The sequence below is a fragment of the Pan troglodytes genome, chromosome 12, assembly GCF_028858775.2.
Source record: "Pan troglodytes isolate AG18354 chromosome 12, NHGRI_mPanTro3-v2.0_pri, whole genome shotgun sequence".
In the NCBI taxonomy this organism is placed as follows: domain Eukaryota; kingdom Metazoa; phylum Chordata; class Mammalia; order Primates; family Hominidae; genus Pan; species Pan troglodytes.
In genome coordinates this window covers 48,682,199-48,701,959 of record NC_072410.2, presented here as the reverse complement: position 1 = coordinate 48,701,959, position 19,761 = coordinate 48,682,199, and the positions used below count along the sequence as shown (strand labels likewise).

General features: G+C 40.8%; 1 protein-coding gene across 4 annotated transcripts in view; it reads left to right on the top strand.

Moving 5' to 3' along the window:
* Positions 1 to 19,761, top strand: part of TET3 (tet methylcytosine dioxygenase 3) — a 120,995-nt gene that overhangs the window by 66,308 nt on the left and 34,926 nt on the right. The window lies entirely within an intron of this gene.

The window sequence follows — 19,761 nt, the reverse complement described above, 5'->3', positions numbered from 1 at the left end:
CATCAGAGAAACCAGACCTCCAGGAACTGGGAGCTAACAACACTTTGTATTGTTAAATTAGAGGAAAATACTTAGGTGAAAACAGCAGAAACAAATTTGAACGATCATCTCAGTTGAGTTTTAGAAAATGGAAAAAAGACTAGAAGGAAATATATGAACAGTGGATTGTCTGTATGGTCGGAGTATGGATGACCTTTCCCTCATGTGTTTTCTGAATTTTCTACAATGAAATTTGTATTGTATAACCCAGAAATATTTGTGAAAGTGCATGCTAGCAGTAGCATGGAAGGTGGATTGGTGAAGGGTGATAACCCTGTGGTAGGAGACCCGTTAGGAAGCTTTTGAGAGTAAAAGTGTTTATGAAGCACCTGCTCTGGTCTAGGCACCCTGCCAAGTACTTTATAGTCCCCACCTCACTTAATCCTCATAGCAGCTCTATGAGGTAAATACTGTCAGTGGCTCCATTTTAGCCATGAGGAAACAGATTAAGTAATTTACCAAGGTCATACAAACTAGTGAAAGTGAGATTTGAACCTAGGCAGTTGGACTCTTAACCACCATGTCATATTGTGATTGAAACTGGTCAGTTGGGAAACAAGTCCTCACTAAAACAATGGTAGTAGAATGAAGAGAACCAACGAAGAGATTTGCTCTGAAACAGCTTCTGGAGGGCCTGAGGTTCGTGTTAGGAAAACCCATTCTGTTTTCCAGAATTGTCTGGCCACATGCTTCTCGCTCTGTTGCCCATGCTGGAGTGCAGTGGCGTGATCTTGGCTCACTGCAACCTCTGCCTCCTGGGTTCAAGCAGTTCTCATGCCTTGACCTCCCGAGTAGCTGGGATTACAGGCACCCACCACCATGCCTGGCTAACTTCTTGTATTTTAGTAGAGACGGGGTTTCACCGTGTTGCCCAGGCTGGTCTCAAACTCCTGAGCTCAGGCAGTCCACCTGCCTCAGCCTCCCAAAGTGCTAGGATTACAGGTATAAGCCACCACGCCTGAACAGGTGCTTCTTCAGTTGGTATGGTAGAATTTGTCTTTGTGAATTCAGGCTCAGAACAAGGCTTAGAAATCAAGGTGCTCACTCTGGGATGACAATGGGAAAATCCCATACTCCAGAAATTCATCCCCTCACCAGTGGTAGGTAGAGAGTTATAGGTTAATATAAGGAAGAATTTTCCATAGAAGTGGGGGTGAAATATGGAGACTCCATGAAGCCATCTAAGAGCTGATAACAGAATATGGGAACAACTTTATAAAAGCATACAAGTTCCTATAGCCAAAAAAAAAAAAAAAAAAAAAAAAGTGGGGGAGGGGCCCGGGCGCTGTGGCTCATGCCTGTAATCCCAGCACTTTGGGAGGCCGAGGCGGGCAGATCATGAGGTCAGGAATTCGAGACCACCCTGGCCAGTATGGTGAAACCCTATCTCTACTAAAAATACAAAAATTAGCTGGGCATGGTGGCGGGTGCTTGTAATTCCAGTTACTCTGGAGGCTGAAGCAGAAGAATCACTTGAACCTGGGAGGCCGAGGTTGCAGTGAGCTGAGATCATGCCACTGCACTCCAGCCTGGGCGAAAGAGCAAGACTCTGTCTCAAAAAACAAAACAAAACAAAAAAACCCTCTATTATTCAAGTTATTTGGTAATTTTGCCAAATAAGCAATTTAGCCAATATGGGCATCACCATGTAACCAAAGTCCCCAACCCCTTTATATAAAAATGATGGGTTTCTGAAGGTCTGAATGGGACTCATATGGATTTTTTAATCTGAATCTTGAAGTTCTAGAATTAAAGGCACCCCTTAAAGCTTCAAAGAAGTAAACTTATAAGCTATGAAAGGAAATGCCATTCTCTAAAAGATAATATGATGTTTACAGCTTTGAGAATATTTATCACAAGTTGAATTTCTATGTTGAATTATTGCAAGTGACTTGTGGATGTGGATATTTAAAAATACTCATTGGAGAGTCCCCCCCCAACCATCCTATAACACCATTGTCAGAAACAGGACAAGGAGCTATAGAGACTGTTGTTCCCTTCGTCTTTGTGTATTTTGTCTATTTTCAGTAACAGGGAAATTCCCAAGAGGAGCCAGTTTAGGACAGAGAATGAATGCAAATGACTTTTTAGTGGGAAAAGCATCCTTTGTGCTCATCTAGTCACCATCTTAGAGATGAGGAAGCTATCTGTGTTAGTTTGTAAGCGTTGTCCTGATGTCTCCGGGGAGCAGCCAACAGGAAGCTGCAGAGACTAAACCACAGCAAAAGCAAGAGGTTAGGAGGTGTAGATGCTAGTGGTTGCCTTCATAGAAATATGTTGTATTTTTAATCAGTTGATTGTTCTTCCCTGAAGAAGCCACAGGGAAAATATCTCCTTTGCCTGGAGCATGGTGAAAGTCTGGGTGAGGGAGTGGCATTGTCCAGCGAATGTGGCTGATGGCATGTCCATCAGGGAATTTCAAATGGGACATAGTCCTGAATGGAGGACACAAAGTTATTTGTTTACAGTCGTGTAAAGTCTGTTTTCTACAGTTTTTATTTCTATGAGAATGTATCACACAAACCCCCCACCCCACTGCATTGAGATGAAGAGAAACTTCCTATCTTTTAAATGTTTTTTTGAAACAATGACTATTTGGACACCATATAAAGGATGGGGAATCTGACGGTGAGTAGGAGGGTATCAGAGAAAACTTCCTGCAGGAGAGGATGTCTTACTGAGTTTTAAAGGATAAATAGAAGTTTAATAGAGGAACAGGGAGAAGGGACCTGAAGTTTATGCAGATGAAAGACATGTGGAAAGACACATGACGATTCGGAAGATGAGAGAACATGGGGAAATACAGGTCATGCGGGTGTGACGGGTGTGGAGGATGAAAGATTGGGAGTGGCTGGAGAGGAGAGTTTCAGGGGAAGAGGGGATGATACCAAAGCCAGAGAAACCAGTTTGTAGGCTCAGATGTAGTTCAGGCAAGAAATAATGGGCCTCTGAACTAGAGTGACCTTGAGTAGAAAGGAGGAGGGGAGGGGGCAGATAAGAGAAAGAATAAGAAAAGAATTAACTGCTCCAGTGACTGGTTGGATGTAGGAGTAAGGGAGGAGGAGTGGTCACAGGTGACTCCTGAGGTTTCAGGCTGGGCGACTGGGTTGATGGTGCTGCCTTTCACCAAGGTTAGAAATACTGGGAGGGCAGCAAGTCTGGGTACCTGGCTTTTGAATGTCTGTGGGACCTGGCAGTGTCCATCTGGTCAGATCTGTGAACTGGTAGTTCTTTGGCAGACTGATGGTAACTGAAATGTTCAGTCCTGGTCTTTTCACCAGGCTGACTGTGTAGATCAAAAAGAAGCCCCAGAATGGAAGTTACCACCATTTAGGGGAGAGGAGCTCAAACAGGAGGCTTTGAAGAAAGTGTGGAAAAGATGTGGGAAGAAATTGAGGAGAGGGTAGGTTAAAGAACCAATGGATAGTTTCAAGGTTGGGAGGTCTAACAGCATCAGAAAAGAAGGGTTAGGATTTAATGCTGGATTCTTTCTTGTCTTACATTATTTGTTCTATGTGCACCAGTCTTTGCAGTTAAAGCCCAGATTCCTTAAGCACAAGGACTGCATGGTTTTTTGTTGTTGTTGTTGTTGTTGTTTTTGAGATGGGGTCTCACTGTGTCACTCAGGCTGGATAGCAGTGGCAGACTCACAGCTCACTGCAGCCTTGACCTCCTAGGCTTGAGCGATCCTCCTGCCTCAGCCTCCCAAGTAGCCAGGACTACAGGCATGCACCACTATGCCTGGCTAATTTTTTAAATTTTTTGTAGAGGAGATGGGGTCTTGCCATGTTGCCCAGGCTGATCTTGAACTCCTGGGCTCAAGCGATCCACCCACCTCGGCCTCCCAGAATACTAGGATTACAGGAGTGAGCCACCATGCCTGGCCGCGTGTTGTATTTATAAAGCATCTAGACTGGTGCTAAGCCTGTGGCAAGTACCCTTCATATTTTTTGGTCAACTGGTCAGCCTTATTCTACCTCCATATTTATACTCTGCGAAGGTGTCAAATGGGTTTAGGAATGATCTCCTTACCTTTAATGTTTATGGTCTTGAATATGCCCATTATTATAAAGGCCCAGCATGCTGTACATGGTTTCACAGGCAGCTGACCTGAGATTTTAGTGTTAAAAAATTCATCCAGTACACCTGATCCAGAGTAGGGCCTAACATTCTACCTGCCCATGGCTGTGGCTTTGTAACTATCAGGAGGCATCATGCTAGCAGTCATTGACTGTCATTAAAGTGGAATCTAATTATCTATATAATCTTATGCTCTTCAGCGTTAAGTCCACTAAAATTATATCAGGAAACTGAGTTCTGTGGTTTGAATGTTGTTGTTTCCCCAAACTTACATTGAAACTTAATCCCCTAAAGGCAGTATTGAGCGGAGTGGCCTTTAAGAGGTGATTGGGTGATGCAGGCTTTATCCTCATGAATGGATTAATTCATTCATGGATTAATGGGTTAATGGATTAACAGGTTAGCATGGCAGTGGGACTGGTAGCTCTATTCAGAAAGGGAAGAGAGACCTGAGCTGGCACACCCAGCCCCTCACCATGTGTCCTGCACCACCTGAGACTCTGCAGAGTCCCGATCAACACGAAGGGCCTCAACAAGTGTGGCCCCTTGACCTTGGACTTCTCAGACTCCAGATAGATTCCTTTCCTTAATAAATTACGCAGTTTCAGGTATTCTGTTATAAACAACAGAAATGGACTAAGAAACTGGGGCAATTATATAGGATTGTTTGGAAAGAGTAGATAGGTACAAATGGAGCCTTTGTGTGATCTTTGACATCTGTACATTAATTGTATACTGTCTCTCTGTACTAATGTCGTAAAAAAGAAATGCCTCAGCTGTGCTCCTGTGTATATTCCTGGCCATTGGTTCCCCACTGGAAAAATGTGGATGCCTTAGTCTGTGTGTAGAGAGTGTGGAAAGGTGGAAGGTTCTTTTAGAAATTAAGCATCTCTCCTTCTGTTAGGTAGTAATGAGTGGTTTCTTGTGTTAAGTGTCTCTTGCTGATAGCAGAAAGGATATATTCATTCTCTCCCCAGCCTAGAGCAGAAATGGAACAGAACATATTTTTCTATTTTAATGAGTATAGAATTAAGTGCACAGGGTTAAGAAAAACACTTAAAGCCGTATAACGAGCCCTTTCTCAAAAATTGGATTTTGCTCTCCTGAGCTCTCCCCCAGAGCTTTCTACCATGTATTTTAGAAAGGGGGGAAAAAAAGAACCACCTTCACTTCTCTCAGTGGTCAAAACAAGACATAAAATAGATTTTTCTTTAAGAAGAGTTGAGCCATTTCCCAGCGATGCCACTTTACCTTTATGGAGAAGGAAGAAATATTACCCTGGGGACTACAAGGTAAAATAGTGACTTAACAGCAAGATGGTAAAATACTCCTTTCCTGAAACCTGGTGAAAGGAACCAAATCAATAAAAATAGAGGGAAAGCTTTCATCAGCTGAAGTTTGGGAATAGCCCCAATCTTCAACCATGAATTCCAAGGGCTCTCTGCCACTTTGAGATCAAATTGAATTAAAGAATGACACACTGAGTACACAACTCCCAGTGTTGGGAAAAATAACAGAGGGACCCCACAACTTGGAGAAATGGGCTGGAAGATGGGAGACCACCATCTAGAAGCCGTGATCTCTGGAAACCAGGGAATGCAGGCAGAGCATGTTCCCCATTTGCTCCAGCTTTTGAAGGGGATAAGTTCTGGGCTGAGGATGAGGATGGTGGGCTGGAGAGATGGGAAATCATATCCTAAGAGCTGGCTTTGTAGCTGAGGGCCAACAGTACCGAAAAGGCTATTGTACAAAGAAAAAATATTTGCTGAACCACCAAACAAAAATCCTGCCAGCTGTGGGGCTTTATTTTAACTTGACATCTTATCAGAGCGACCAGCTCAGTCCCTTTCGAGGGAATGAACCAAAATCCTAAGAGTGTCTCTCCGCATCAGGACAGAGTACAACCCAACCCTCAACATACGCATAAAAATTTAGAGGCATTGGCTCCAACAGACAAAGGGCTTGGAGATGAAATTTCCCAGTCGCAATTGTCCACAGCCAGCCCCAGTTCTCCTATCCCCTCTCAGACTGCTAAACTTTCAAACTTAATAATTGAAACCTCTACAAGCATCCAGTTATCTAGCTGAATTTTTAAGGAAAGAATTTGAGCACTGTCCAGGTAAACAGGAGTAAGGAAATTCTGCCCACTCTATTTTTGGGCAAATGAGTATAGACCAGTGGCTTTCAATTGGAGGCTTTCCATTCCTCTCCCCCAGGGGACATTTGGCAATATCTGAGAACATTTTTGGTCATCAAAAGTGGTGTGGTACCACTGGCGTCTAGAAGCTAGGGATGCTGCTAAGCCTCCTAACAGTGCCTACAGTAAGGAACTAGTTGATCCAAAATGTCAGTTCTGCCAAGGGGGAGAAACTAGAGATCAGCTTCTCCTGTGAGAAGATTGATTAACAAATAAACAAAATCAACATGGTAGCCATTCAAATTCTGTAGGAAAAGTGGAGGGATTAATGTAACATTTAATATGAAAATTTATAATTCTTTGTACATTTTCATTAGTGTTAACAAGCTTAGTTGCAAACAAATACTTAAGCTAAAAAAAGAAAATTTACATGAGAAAATACAGGAATTGTTTAAACCGCTGACTTATATCTTCAGGGAAGTTGAAGAAAACAGTCGCTATGAAATAAAAAATGAAAGATGAGGTGCTAAGTTATAAAGAAGTCGTGAGAGTTATGGATTAAATTCCAGAAGAACCGTGCCATTACAAAGCACATAAAAAGTGCATTAAGAAGCTACAAAAAGCAGAATCAGAGTTAACAGAAAAAGCAGATCGGTGAGGAAGAGGCACGGTCTTGAAAGTTCACCCCAAAACGGGAAAATGTAGAAATGAACAGTATCACTGTGGCATACAGCGAGGGAAGCAGAAGAGAGGAACAGTAGGGACCCCACACACAGATTCATTCTGGTGGGAATCTTGGGAACACTCGGTGTTCTCGGCGAACAGTGTGGAGCAAACTGAACAAACGTGAGAGTCAAAGGTAGAATAGAATACATTTTTGAAGTGGAAAGGTGTTATAATAAGTTATCATGTCCCAGGGAAAATGAGGGAAATTTGACAAATAACAGTGCCGATTAACTTATTAAATTTCAAGGGTGAAGAATCACCTACAAGTTTAAAAAAAAAAAAAAGTTGGTCACCTATATTAGGTTTTTGTAGACAAATTTTTTTTAATTTTTAAATTTATTTCTTTTTTAAAAGCACTTTCAAAAAACATTTTGTATTGAAATACACATACAGGAAGGTATGTAAATCACAAGTGTACAGCTCAGTACAGTTTTATAAAAGACACACTCATGTAAACAGCAGAACAGAATTTTACCAGCATCTCAGAAGCCTCCGAAGTCCACCCCTCCAGGCACGTGGCACCCAATCCCCTAAAGCATAGGCTGGCAGCCTGCAGACCAAACCTGGCCCACGCTCATGTATAAAAGGGTTTTTTATGTTTTTAAGTGGTTGAAAAAAAAAGTCAGTTGAAGAATAACATTTCATGACTCATGAGAATATCAGAGTCTGTAAAGTTTTATGAAAACATGACCAGGCTCATTTGTTGATCCGTTGTCTATAGCCACTTGTGCACTACAGCAGCACAGTTGAGTAGTTGCCCCTGAGATTGCAGAGCCTAAGATGTGTGCTGTCTGGTGCTTAACAGAGTAAGTTTGCTGACCCCTGTCCTAAGGTAACTATTCTATTCTAACTTCTTACCACACTGATCAGTTTTGCCTGTTCTTGAACTTCATACAATGGAATCATGAATATGTATCATATGCTCTTTCATATTTTGGCTTTTGCTCAATGATGTGTTTGTGAGATTCATCTATATTGTGTTTTTATTTTATTTATTTAATTTTTTTTTATTTTTTTGAGACGGAGTCTCGCTGTGTTGACCAGGCTGGAACATAGTGATGCAATATCGGCTTACTGCAACCTTCGCCTCCCCGGTTCAGGTGATTCTCCTGGCTCAGACTCCAGAGTAGCTGGGACTACAGGCATGCGCCACCACACCTGGCTAACTTTTGTATTTTTTTAGTAGAGACAGGGTTTCGCCAGGTTGGCCAGGCTGGTCTGGAACTCCTGACCTGAGGTGATCTGCCTGCCTTGGCCTCCCAAAGTGCTGGGATTACAGGTGTGAGCCACCGTGCCTGACCTATTTATTTATTTTTAGAGAGACAGGATGTCACTGTTGTCCAGGCCAGAGTACAGTGATGTGATCATAGCTCACTGCAACCATGAACTCCTTGGCTCAAGCGATCCCCACACCTCCCAAGTAGCTGGGACTACAGGCACATGCCACTGTGCCTGGCTAATTTGTAAATTTTTTTTTAGAGACAAGGTCTCTCTTTGTTGCCCAGGCTAGTCTCCCACCTTGGCCTCTCAGCATGCTGGGATTGCAGGTGTGAGCCACCATGCCTGGCCCTGTGTTATCTGTATGTATGTACATTTGTTATCTGCCCCGTCGTTCGTTCTCATAGCTGTACAGCATTCCATTTTTTGAATACACCACAGTGTATCCAGTAGGTCACTGATGGTCTTTTGGGTTGTTTCCAACTTGGGGTTATTATGAATCATGCTGATATAAGACATTCTTATACCTATCTCTTGGTGCATTTATGTATACATGTGTATACTTCGGTATTTACCTAGGACTGAAATTGTGTGTGTTGAGCTTTAGTAGGTACCATTGGTCTTTCAAAGTGGTTGTTACAGTTTAAGCTCCCACCAGCATTGCTCCACGTTCCCACCAGCAAATGGTGCCATCCAGTCTTTGCCATTGTGGTAGATGTATAATAGTATCTCACTGTGGGTTTAATTTGAATTTCCCTGATGCCTAATGAGGGTGAGCAGTTTTTCATATGCCGTCTTTTGTGGAGTTCCTGTTCGAGTCATTTCTGTTCAAGTTCCTGTTCAAGTCATTCAAGTTGCTGTTCAAGCCCATTTCTCTATTGTTTTTCTTATTGAGTGGTAAGGGTTCTTTATTTTGGATATATGGGTTCTTAGCTGGATACGTGTATTGCAGTTCTCAGAGTAGAGTATTGAGATTAAAAAGTTTGATCCAAGTTCGACTTACTTAAGTCACCATCCATATGTAAAGTCTTCATAAAAACATTTTTAAATATGCAAGAACTCATTTTCTAGAGATGAATCAAAATAATAATAGATAGGGAAGTTGTAGTATGGAGAGGCTGGCGATGAACACTAAATCTGTTCAAATGTAAAGTCTAACTTTAAATGACAGTTATTTTTCTAAAACAAAAGATATTTACTTAAACTCTACTTAAGATATATTTTTATGTTAAACATCTTAACATGTAGCAGAGGGAAATATGTTCCTGAGGATACCAGTGAAAAGCAGAAGTAAAGGAGGAGGTGGGAGAAATTATAGAGGTGCTAACTTTTCTCTTTAGAAGTACCGTTAGCATTTTTAAAAACATACTATAGATTTTCCAGATTACCAGGGATGGTGCTGATGGGGGAAATAGAAAACACAAAATCTGCAGCAAACGAAGAAGACAAGGAAGCATTAAACATGGAAAACATAAAATGCCAGAAATATATGTTATAACAATGAATGTAAGTAGGGTAAAGTCACCTGTTGAATTTAAGATTGAATAGCATTAAACAGCACCAAGAAGGTTAGTAAACCTTGTTTCACTGTGAGAAAAAAGAGAACCGTATGCTGAAGGATCTAAATACTTGGTTAAGTTCAGGTGAAACTTTTTTTTTTTTTTTTTTTTTGAGACAGAGTATCACTCTGTCACCCAGGCTGGAGTGCAGTGGCGCGATCTCGTCTCATTGCAACCTCTGCCTCCTGGGTTCAAGCCATACTCCTGCCTCAGACTCCCGAGTAGCTGGGGTTACAGGCGTGCACCACCACGCCCGGCTAATTTTTGTATTTTTAGCAGAGATGAGGTTTCACCATGTTGACCAGGCTGGTCTCTAACTCCTGACCTCAAGTGATCTACCCACCTCAGCTTCCCAAAGTGTTGGGATTACAGGCCTGAGCCACCATGCCTGGCCTGAAACTTTTTTTTTTTAATGGAGTATGCCAGGCTTCTCATGTAAGATCACTTTGAGAAGTCTAATTGTCCCACCGTTGGTGAAGCCCAGTTTTCACTAGGTTAAGGTGGTAAGAGCAAGAGCCAGGTCTTGCCATTATAAAGTTATGTTTTCCCCTTTGTGTCCAGCAAATAATTTGTCAGGCAGTACTTCACCACCATGTGATTATCCAGTTCCCCATCAATCTTTAGTCATATCATGTCTACTGATGATCCTTGTGTAAGTTAATTTTTCATTAGGGATTGCAAACTGATGATATTCTAATTCTGTCCATCCTTTTTTTACATTTAATACCTTACAAAACCTGAAAGATGCTCAATAATTCAGTCACAGAAGGACAAATGCTGCATGATTCCACTTATATGAGTTTTTGTAAAATAGACTTATAGAAGTAGCAAATAGAATGTGATTGCTAAGGGATGGGGGAGGGGGAGATGAGTTGTTCAGTGGGTATAAAGTTACAGTTATGCAAGATGCGTAAGTTCTAGAGATCTGCTGTACAGCATACTAAACATACCGTATTGTGCAGTTAAAAGTTTAAGAGGGCAGATCTGGCCTGGTGCAATACCTCTGCCTGCAATCCCAGCACTTTGGGAGGCCGAAGTGGGAGGATCACTTGAACCCAGGAGTTTGAGACCACCCTGGGCAACAAAGCCCATCTCTACAGACAAAAAAAAAAAAAAATAAGTAAAATAGATTCTGAAAGAAGGGTAGATCTTATCTTTAGAGTTCTTACCAAAAAAAGTGCTGTTCTTCATTTGATTACTTTCTAAGTAAGAAAGCCAGGATAATGCATAATTTTCCCCTTAATTACCAATTGTCAGAATATAAGAGTTGGCTTAATATCACATTTCATCAGTTGGAAGAAGTGTGAGCATATGTGGCTTTATGCTACTTAAAAAGCATCTCAAAGCTCTCTGAAGTCGGGATATAGCTTATAATCAATGATGTCTTATACTAGTTGTTGGCCAGGCGGCCATTATGGCACCCATATACACGCATGAATTTGGTCATAGCTTTTCATATTGTTATCTCGGTGAGTTATGAATATTGTTAGTATTATGTGTGTTAAGATTAAATACTGTTTAAATTGTCTTCAAAAAGAGTACAGTGTGATTCAGTATTGAAACAAAGTTATTGTGTGTAGAAACATGGAAACTAAGCTTCTGAGCATTTCTTTTTTATTTTTTTTGAGACAAGGTCTTACTCTGTCTCCCAGGCTGGAGTGTGGTGGTGTGATCCCCACTCACTACAGCCTCTGCCTCCCAGGCTCAAGTGATCCTCCCACCTCAGCCGTTTGAGTAGCTGGGACTACAGGCGTGCGTGCCACCATGCCTGCCTAATTTTTGTTTGTTTATTTGTTTTTTGGTAGAGGTGGGGTTTCACCATGTTGCCCAGGCTGGGCTCAAGCAATCTGCCCACCGCAGCCTCCCAAAGTGCTGAGATTATAGGCATGAGCCACCACGGCTGGCCCAGATTTTTTTTTCAATAAATATACTGGAACATTTTTTGGAGATTTGTAAAAAATTTGAAAAAACTGACAAAATGCATAGCCTAGAAATATTGAAAAAATTTATTAATAAATGGTAAATATCTCACAAATACATAAAATATATGTAGATATTTGTCTGTTAATTATCTGTTATCAGTAAGACTTCCAGTCAACAGTAGGCTATTAGTAAAGTTTCAGAGAAGTCAACAGATATATGCAGGTTTTCAACCACACTGGGAGTTACTGCCCCAACCTCCGTGTTGTTCAAGAGTCAACCGTATTCTTGTAAAACATGCAACTCATTTACTGTATTTAGCTTATATTTTTCTTTTTATGTATATATAGTGATAGATAGATCCATCTAAGCAAGTCTAAAAGCTTTTTCAATGAATATGAGATAAAAAGTGAAAGTGATTATGTATAGTATTGCCATGGTTTAAGTGACAAGGTTTATTTTTTAATGGTAACTCATAGAAATTATGCATATTATAGCAGTTGAAATGAAAATGAAGTGAATAGTCACCTTCAAGGACAAAGGAGTGTTTGTTATTTTTTCCTCTTTTCTCTTTTTTTGAGCATCATTATGGACTAATGAATATTTATATATTTAATGAGTTTTAGTTACAGTCATTCTTCTTGTTCAGATTGTCCCAAATTTGGCCAGTGGGATGCCCCTTCAGGCCAGCTCCTGTGGTCTTTGGACATACCTCACCCCAGATCATTCTTTGATCATTTCTTTGCTTTTTGTTCAACAAGAAATATCCAGGGCACATCATACTTTTCCTGCCTCAGACCTTGAATTAACCATTTCTGCAAGACCACCTGATTTCTTTTTTTTTTTTTTTTTTTTTTGGCTTGGTCACCTGGTTCGTCCGTCCTTCCTTCCGTCCATCCTTCCTTCCTTCCTTCTCTTTCTCTCTCCTTTTCTTTTCTTTTTTCTTTCTTTCTTTCCCTTTCTTTTCTTTTCTTCTTTCTTTCTTTTTCTTTCTTTCCTTCTTTCCTTTTCTTTCCCTTTCTTTCCTTTCCTCTTTTCTTTTTTCTTTTTTTAGACAGAGCCTCGCTCTGTCTCAAGGCTGGAGTGCAGTGGTGCGACCTCAGCTCACTGCAACCTCCGCCTCCCAGGTTCAAGTGATTCTCCTGCCTCAGCCTCCTGAGTAGCTGGGACTACAGGCACCCGCCACCATGCCAGCTAATTTTTTGTATTTTTAGTAGAGATGGGGTTTCACCGTGTTAGCCAAAATGGTCTCGATCTCCTGACCTCGTGATCCGCCTGCCTTGGCCTCCCAAAGTGCTGGGATTTCAGGTGTGAGCCACCGCGCCTGGCCCACCTGGTTCCTTTTAAGGGATAATGGTGCTTAGAAATCAAAACCAGAGAGCTAGGGGTACTTACAGCTACTAGAATGTCATTGCTCTTACGTTTCTCCAGTGGACAGGACCCGAGTTCATAATGATATTTGTAATTCAGACTTAACAGTACAGAGGTTTTACTTCTTTGATTTTTATATTTGTATCTCCTTTATGTTATACTTAATAAGATACTTAATATCTTAGTTCCTAGCTCAGGATCCTTTAAGTACCGTATATAACATTTATTCAATATATAAAATGAAAACTATTTGAAAATGAGACATTTACATAACAAGAAATCGGTGGTGGTAGTGTATATATATATGTTACACATATGCATGCACAGAAGATTATATATAGTATCTGTAATATATATCTTCATATAACATATATGAGGATAATTAAATTTGTACATGTATACTAGTTTGATAACTTTGTTGTAAGTCAGCAACTTTGTTGTCAGATTTCTTCTCTAGAATATCTTTTCCCTTATACTCAGGAGAGGAGACATAAGTAAAAGAAACAATGCTTTTAAGAGACTCCTTGGGCTGCCCTGTAAACTGCTGAAAGTGGCTTTGGTTTTGTTTGGCACTTGAAGCTTTCTCTGCCCTTTGTGTTTTAGTGGCCTTCCCAGGGAAACCTGACCAGCCAGTTCTAGGTTGTCTTGGTTTTAGATCTTCGTATCTTGTTTTCCAGCTATTGAGATGGAGTTGCTAAGATTTAGTTTGTGCCTTCTCCTTGAAAATTTCCTTTCTCAGTCCTTAACCGTGTAAGTTTTGAGTTTTTGTGACTTAGGGCAGAAGGTGGTCACCAAAAGCTACATGATGTTTCTCTTCCCAGCATAAGACCCTGCAGTCAATTTGTTACTTTGAATTTTCTCCAGACAATAGCAACTGGAACAGAGCCCAGAAGTTCTGGCATATTCTTATGTTCTATTTTCTGTATACCGTGTGGTCTCCTAGCACCTATAAAGAGCTTTCAGACCATTGCCTCCCTCACCCACATTCTCATATTCTCTTTCTCTGCCTCCCCACTCCCCCCTGCTCTCCCTTGGCCTTCTCCTCTCCCCACCTCTTCACATGCATCCTTCTGTAATTCTATTTTATGGTTCAAAATAGTGCCCATTTGGAATGAGTCATTTCTAACTTTTTAGTTGAAAATACTCATTCATGAAATGTTTAAGCACTGGTACCTTGCATCTCACCTAATCTTCAACAATTCTATTATGTAAAAACATTATTTTAACTACGTTGAGGCTCATAAAGGTTGTGTAATTTGCCCACAGTCACATAGTTTGTTTGGCGGAGCCTGGACAACAGCTTACCTGTTGAGCTTATGTTATGTGCCAAATACTGTGCTAAGCCCTTTGTGTATTTTACACATAGAGGCATGAGGATTAGAGAGGTTGGGAAGTAACTCATTGTAGTTGCCCAGGTTTCCGTCTGCAAGATCAGTATTTGTTATTCTGTGCTACATTAACAATTACGTAACAATTATGTTTTATACATGCCTCAATAATTGACATTGTATACAAGATGCTCTAGAAGTCCAGAGGGAAAACACCCTGAGAAAGTTCAATAGGGCTTCGCAGAAAAAGTGGCATTTAAAGTAGGCCCTTTCTTGGAGCTGGAGCTGCAAGGAAAGAAAGGAAAAAAAAAAATGAGTTTTTCCAAAAGGAGAGATCCAGAAAGGCACTGTTGTCAGTGAGAAAACATATTTAAGGTTACATGGGATACCGAGTGGTTGCGTGGCAGAGCCCTTAGTGGCTGGGACAGGTTGCAAGGCAGGGAGGTGTGTGGAGATGGTGTGGTGGGGACTTTGTGAACCACATTCTGAAATTTAGATTCTGTCTTCTGTCCAGCGTGGTATAATAATGGAAAGTGATGTAAACAGATTTTTGTTTGGGGACTATAACTGGTGGTATTGGGTAGGATGACTTAGGAGGGCTCAGACCAACTGTTAGGAGACCATGGTGATAATTGAGGCAAGAGCCTGACCCAGGACAGTAGGGAGGGGTGAGGAGCCTCCATGAGTAGATGCCGTCAGTGGCGAGCTACTTTGATCAGGTCAGGTCATCTGCCTGGCTGCACACTCCATGGCTAACTGTTTTTTTTTTTTTAATTTTTAATTTTTAATTTTTTTTGCTGGAACACAGCTGAACTCAGTTTAAACTTGCTTTTACTCTGCTATTCTTAGAGTTCGTAATGACATATGTATATACCTTTACCCTCCTCTGAAAGAGGGAAAATGACATCTCATTGTAGCTTTATGCGTGTTTGAGCCATTTGCATTTTTCAAGAACCATTGGTATCTTTTTTTCATTTTCCTCTTGTGTTGTTGACCTTGTTCAGCTATAGTAGCTCTTGATATATTAAGGAAATTAGCCTTTTGACTGATGTGAGTTCCAGATCTCTCTTCCCAGTGTGATGTTTGTCTTTCAGCTTGACTTTCAGTAGTTATTACAAAGTTTTTCTTCAGTTGATTTATCAGGGTTTTATTTATTTATTTTTGGGAGTGGCTTTGGAATTTTATGTCATACTTAGAGAAGACCCTTCTTCATGATTATTTTTTAAAACTTCCATTTTTTTCCTTCTAGCACGTGTATAGTTTTTTTTTTATTTTAATCTTTCAGCCATTTGGAATGGATTTGGGGGATAAGGTATTAAGTATGGATCAAACTTTTTTCCCGCAGTTGTCCTAACACTACACATTGAAAGTTTTATCTTTCCCTATTGATAGGAAATGCCATTAGGTATCTTATGTGTAGGTCTTGTCTGCCTGGCTAGATCATACAGTTTTTAAAGGCAACAGTCAGGTATTATTCTGTCTTGTATGCCCCATAAAGCTGAGCATAATGATCTGGATAAAATAGGTATTAAATTAATTTTTTACATTTAAAAAATTGTGATTTATATAACATAGGAAAGTACCTGAAACATTCACATAGAGTTTAATGAAATTTTATAAAATGAACCTGTGTGACCACCACCTGGATCAAGAATTAGACCACTTCTAGCCCCTCAGGAGTCACCTCTATGCCCTTTCTTATCTTTTTTTTTCCCTTGATGCAGGGTCTTGCTGTGTCACCCAGGCAGGAGTGCAGTGGTGCAATCATAGCTCACTGCAGCCTTGAACTCCTGGTATCAAGTGATCCTCCTGCCTCAGCTTTCCAAGTAGCTGGGACTATAGGCACATACCAACAAGCCTGGCTAGGTTTTTATTGTTGTTATTTGTTTGTTTGTATTGACAGGGTCTCACTATGTTGCCCAACCTGGTCTCAAACTCCTGGACTCAAGTGATCCTCCCCTTGGCCTCCTAAAGTGCTGGGATTACAGGTGTGAGCCACCGTGCCCCGACCTGTATGCCTTTCTAATCACATTCCTCTTCCATCCCCTAGAAGTAACCATTCTCTTAACTTTTGTGACAATGATTTCCTTGCTTTTCTTTTTATTAAGTTGAACCATATAAAATTATCATTTTTTGATAGGTCAAACATCATTGACTGTCTGCAATTTCATATTTCAGCCTAGTAGTTTTTACTCACTGTGTATGGATCTCTAAGCAGTATAGTTTGAGTCTGTTATTGAATATCATTTAAATGGAATCTTAACTGTATTCTGCTGTATTAGTCCATTTTCACGCTGCTGATAAAGACATACCTGAGACTGGGTAATTTATAAAGAAAAAGAGGTTTAATGGACTCACAGTTCCACGTGGCTGGGGAGGCCTCACAATCATGGTGAGAGGCATGTCTTACATGGCAGCAGACAAGAGAGAATGAGAGCCAAGTGGAAGGGGTTTCCCCTTATCAAACCATCAGATCTCATGAGACTTATTCACTACCATGAGAACAGTATGGGGGAAACTGCCTCCATGATTCAGTTATCTCTCACCGGGTGCATCCCACAACACGGAATTATGGGAGCTACAATTCAAGATGAGATTTGGGTGGGGACACAGCTAGACCATATCATCTGCGTTGTGCTGCTTTCACTCACTATGCTGTTGTAGTCAACCATGCTGTTGCAGGTTTCTGATTTTCATTGCTGAATATATTCCATAATATCACTACTGCATTTCAAGAGAAATCCATTCCACTGTTGCTGAATTATGGGTTGTATCTTTATTTGGACTATTTTAACAAAAATACTGGCCAGTCCCAGTGTCTCAAGCCTGTAATCCTAGCACTTTGGGAGGCCGAGGCAGGCAGATAGATTGAGCCCGGGAGTTGGAGACTAGCCTGGGCAACATGGCAAAACCCTGCCTCTACAAAAAAATAGAAAAATTTGCCAGGCATGGTGGTGCACACCTGTAGTCCCAGCTACTCAGGAGGCTGAGGTGGGAGGATCACTTGACCCTGGGAGGTTGAAGCTGCAGTAAGCTGTGATCATGCCATTGCACTCCAACCTGGGCATCAGAGTGAGACCCTGTCTCTAGAAAAAAAATCCCATAGTCTGGGTGGTTTAAACAATGAACATTGATTTCTCACAGCTGTAGAGGCTGAGAATGCTAAGATCAAGGCACCAGCAGATCTGGTGTCTGTCGAGGGCCCTCTCTTAGCATGTAGACAGCCACCTCCTCGCTATATCTTCACATAGTCAGGAGAGGAGAGGGAAAGGGGAAGCAAGCTCTCTGGTATCCCTTCCTATAAGGACACTAGTGCCATTCAGGAGGGTGCCACCCTCTTGACCTAATTACCTCCCCAAAGCCCTACCTCCAAATGCTATCCCATTGGGGATTAGGCTTCAACATACAAATTTGGGAGGTACACAAACATTCAGTCCATAGCAGGCTGTCTACAGCTTTGACTCTTGTAGACAGTGTTGCTGTGAAAATCTTTGTGGGTTTTAATGTGTGTGACTAAGATTTCTCCTAAGGATCAGCAAATTATGGCTCACTGTTTTTTTCTTTTACTTTTTAAATACTTTATTTTGAAATAATTTTACATTTATGGGAGAGTTACGAAGTTAGTGCAGCGAATTCCTGTATACCCTTTATATACTTTCTCTTGCTTGTAAATGTCTTACGTAATTATAGTATATTTAAAACGAAGAAATTAACGTTGGTACAATACTGTTAACTACAGACTTTTTGGATTTCATCAGTTTTTCCACCAATGGTCCTTTTTCAGTCATAGGACCCAGTGTAGGTTACTCTATTACATTTAATTGTCATGTCTTCTTAGATATGAAGCAAACTTACCAACTGTAGTACAGTAGGTGCACACTGTGTGTATAGTTTTTTTGTTTTTAGCCTCCTAATATCCAGCCACATCACTGTTTTCCAAAGCCGCTACTATGTAGCCTTTTGGATCTGTTTTCTTTCACTTAGAAAAACTCATTTAAAATTCATCCATGTTGTTACATGAATGGTTTGTTCCTTTTTACAAATTGAGTTGAGCTTCACGTAAAATTAACCATCTTAAAGTGAACAATTCAGTGGCATTTAGTACATTCACAATGTTGTGCAACCACATCTCCCTCCAGTTTTAAAATATTTTCATGATTCCAAAAAAACACCGTTACCCATTAAGCAGTTACTCCTCATTCCTACCCAGCCCCCAGCCTCTGGCAACAACCACCAGTTTGCTTTTTTGTTTCTATAGATTTACCTATTCTGAGTATTTCATATAAATGGAATCATACAATGTGTGACCTGTTTTGTATCTGGCTTCTTTCACTTAACAAAATGTTTTTGGTGGGGCACAACAGCTTATGCCTGTAATCCCAGCACTTTGGGAGGCCAAGGTGAGTGGATCACCTGAGGTCAGGAGTTCGAGACCAGCCTGGTCAACATGGTGAAACTCTGTCTCTACTAAAAATACAAAATTAGCTGGGTGTGGTGGTGCATGCCTATAATCCCAGCTACTTGGGAGGCTGAGGCATGAGAATTACTTGAACCTGGGAGGCGGGGGTTGCAGTGAGCCAAGATCGCGCCATTGCACTCCAGCCTGGGCAACAAGAGCAAAACTCCATCTAAAAAAAAAAAAAAAATGTTTTCAAGGTTCATCCATATTGTAGCATGTATCAGAACTTCTTTTATTTAAATTGTGGTAAAGTATGTATAACTTAAATTTGCCATTTTAATCATGTTTATGTGTACAGTTTAGTGGCATTAATTACATTCACAATATTGTGCAACTGACACCACTGTCTGTTTCCAAAACTTCATCAGCCTAAACAGAAACTCTGTCCCATTAAGCAATAACCCCTCATTTCCTGCTCCTCCCAGCCCCTGCGAACCTCTCATCTACTTTCTGTCTCTAGGAATCTGCCTCTTCTAGATAATTCATGTCAGGGAAATCCTACAGTATTTGTCCTTTATGTCTGGTTTATTTTACTTGGTATAATGTTCTTAAGGTTCATCCTTGTCATGTATCAAAACTTCATTCCTTTTTTGGCTGAGTGATATTCTGTCATGTGGACATACGCATTTTATGTATCCATCCACCTGCTGATGGATGATTATGTTGTTTTCACCTTTTAGTTGTGGTGAATAAATGCTGCTCTGAACATTGGCATACAAGTATCTGTTTGAGCCTCTGTCTTCAGTTTGACTGGGTATTTACCCAGGAGGGCTTCTTTCACTTAACAAAATGTTTTTGGCCGGGTGCGGTGGCTCACTGGAGGGAAGTAACTTGCTGACCCCTGGTCTTGAGTGTGTATCTAGAAATGGAATTACTGGGTCAGGCAGGATGCAACTGTTTAGCTTTATTGGATAATGGTAGGCG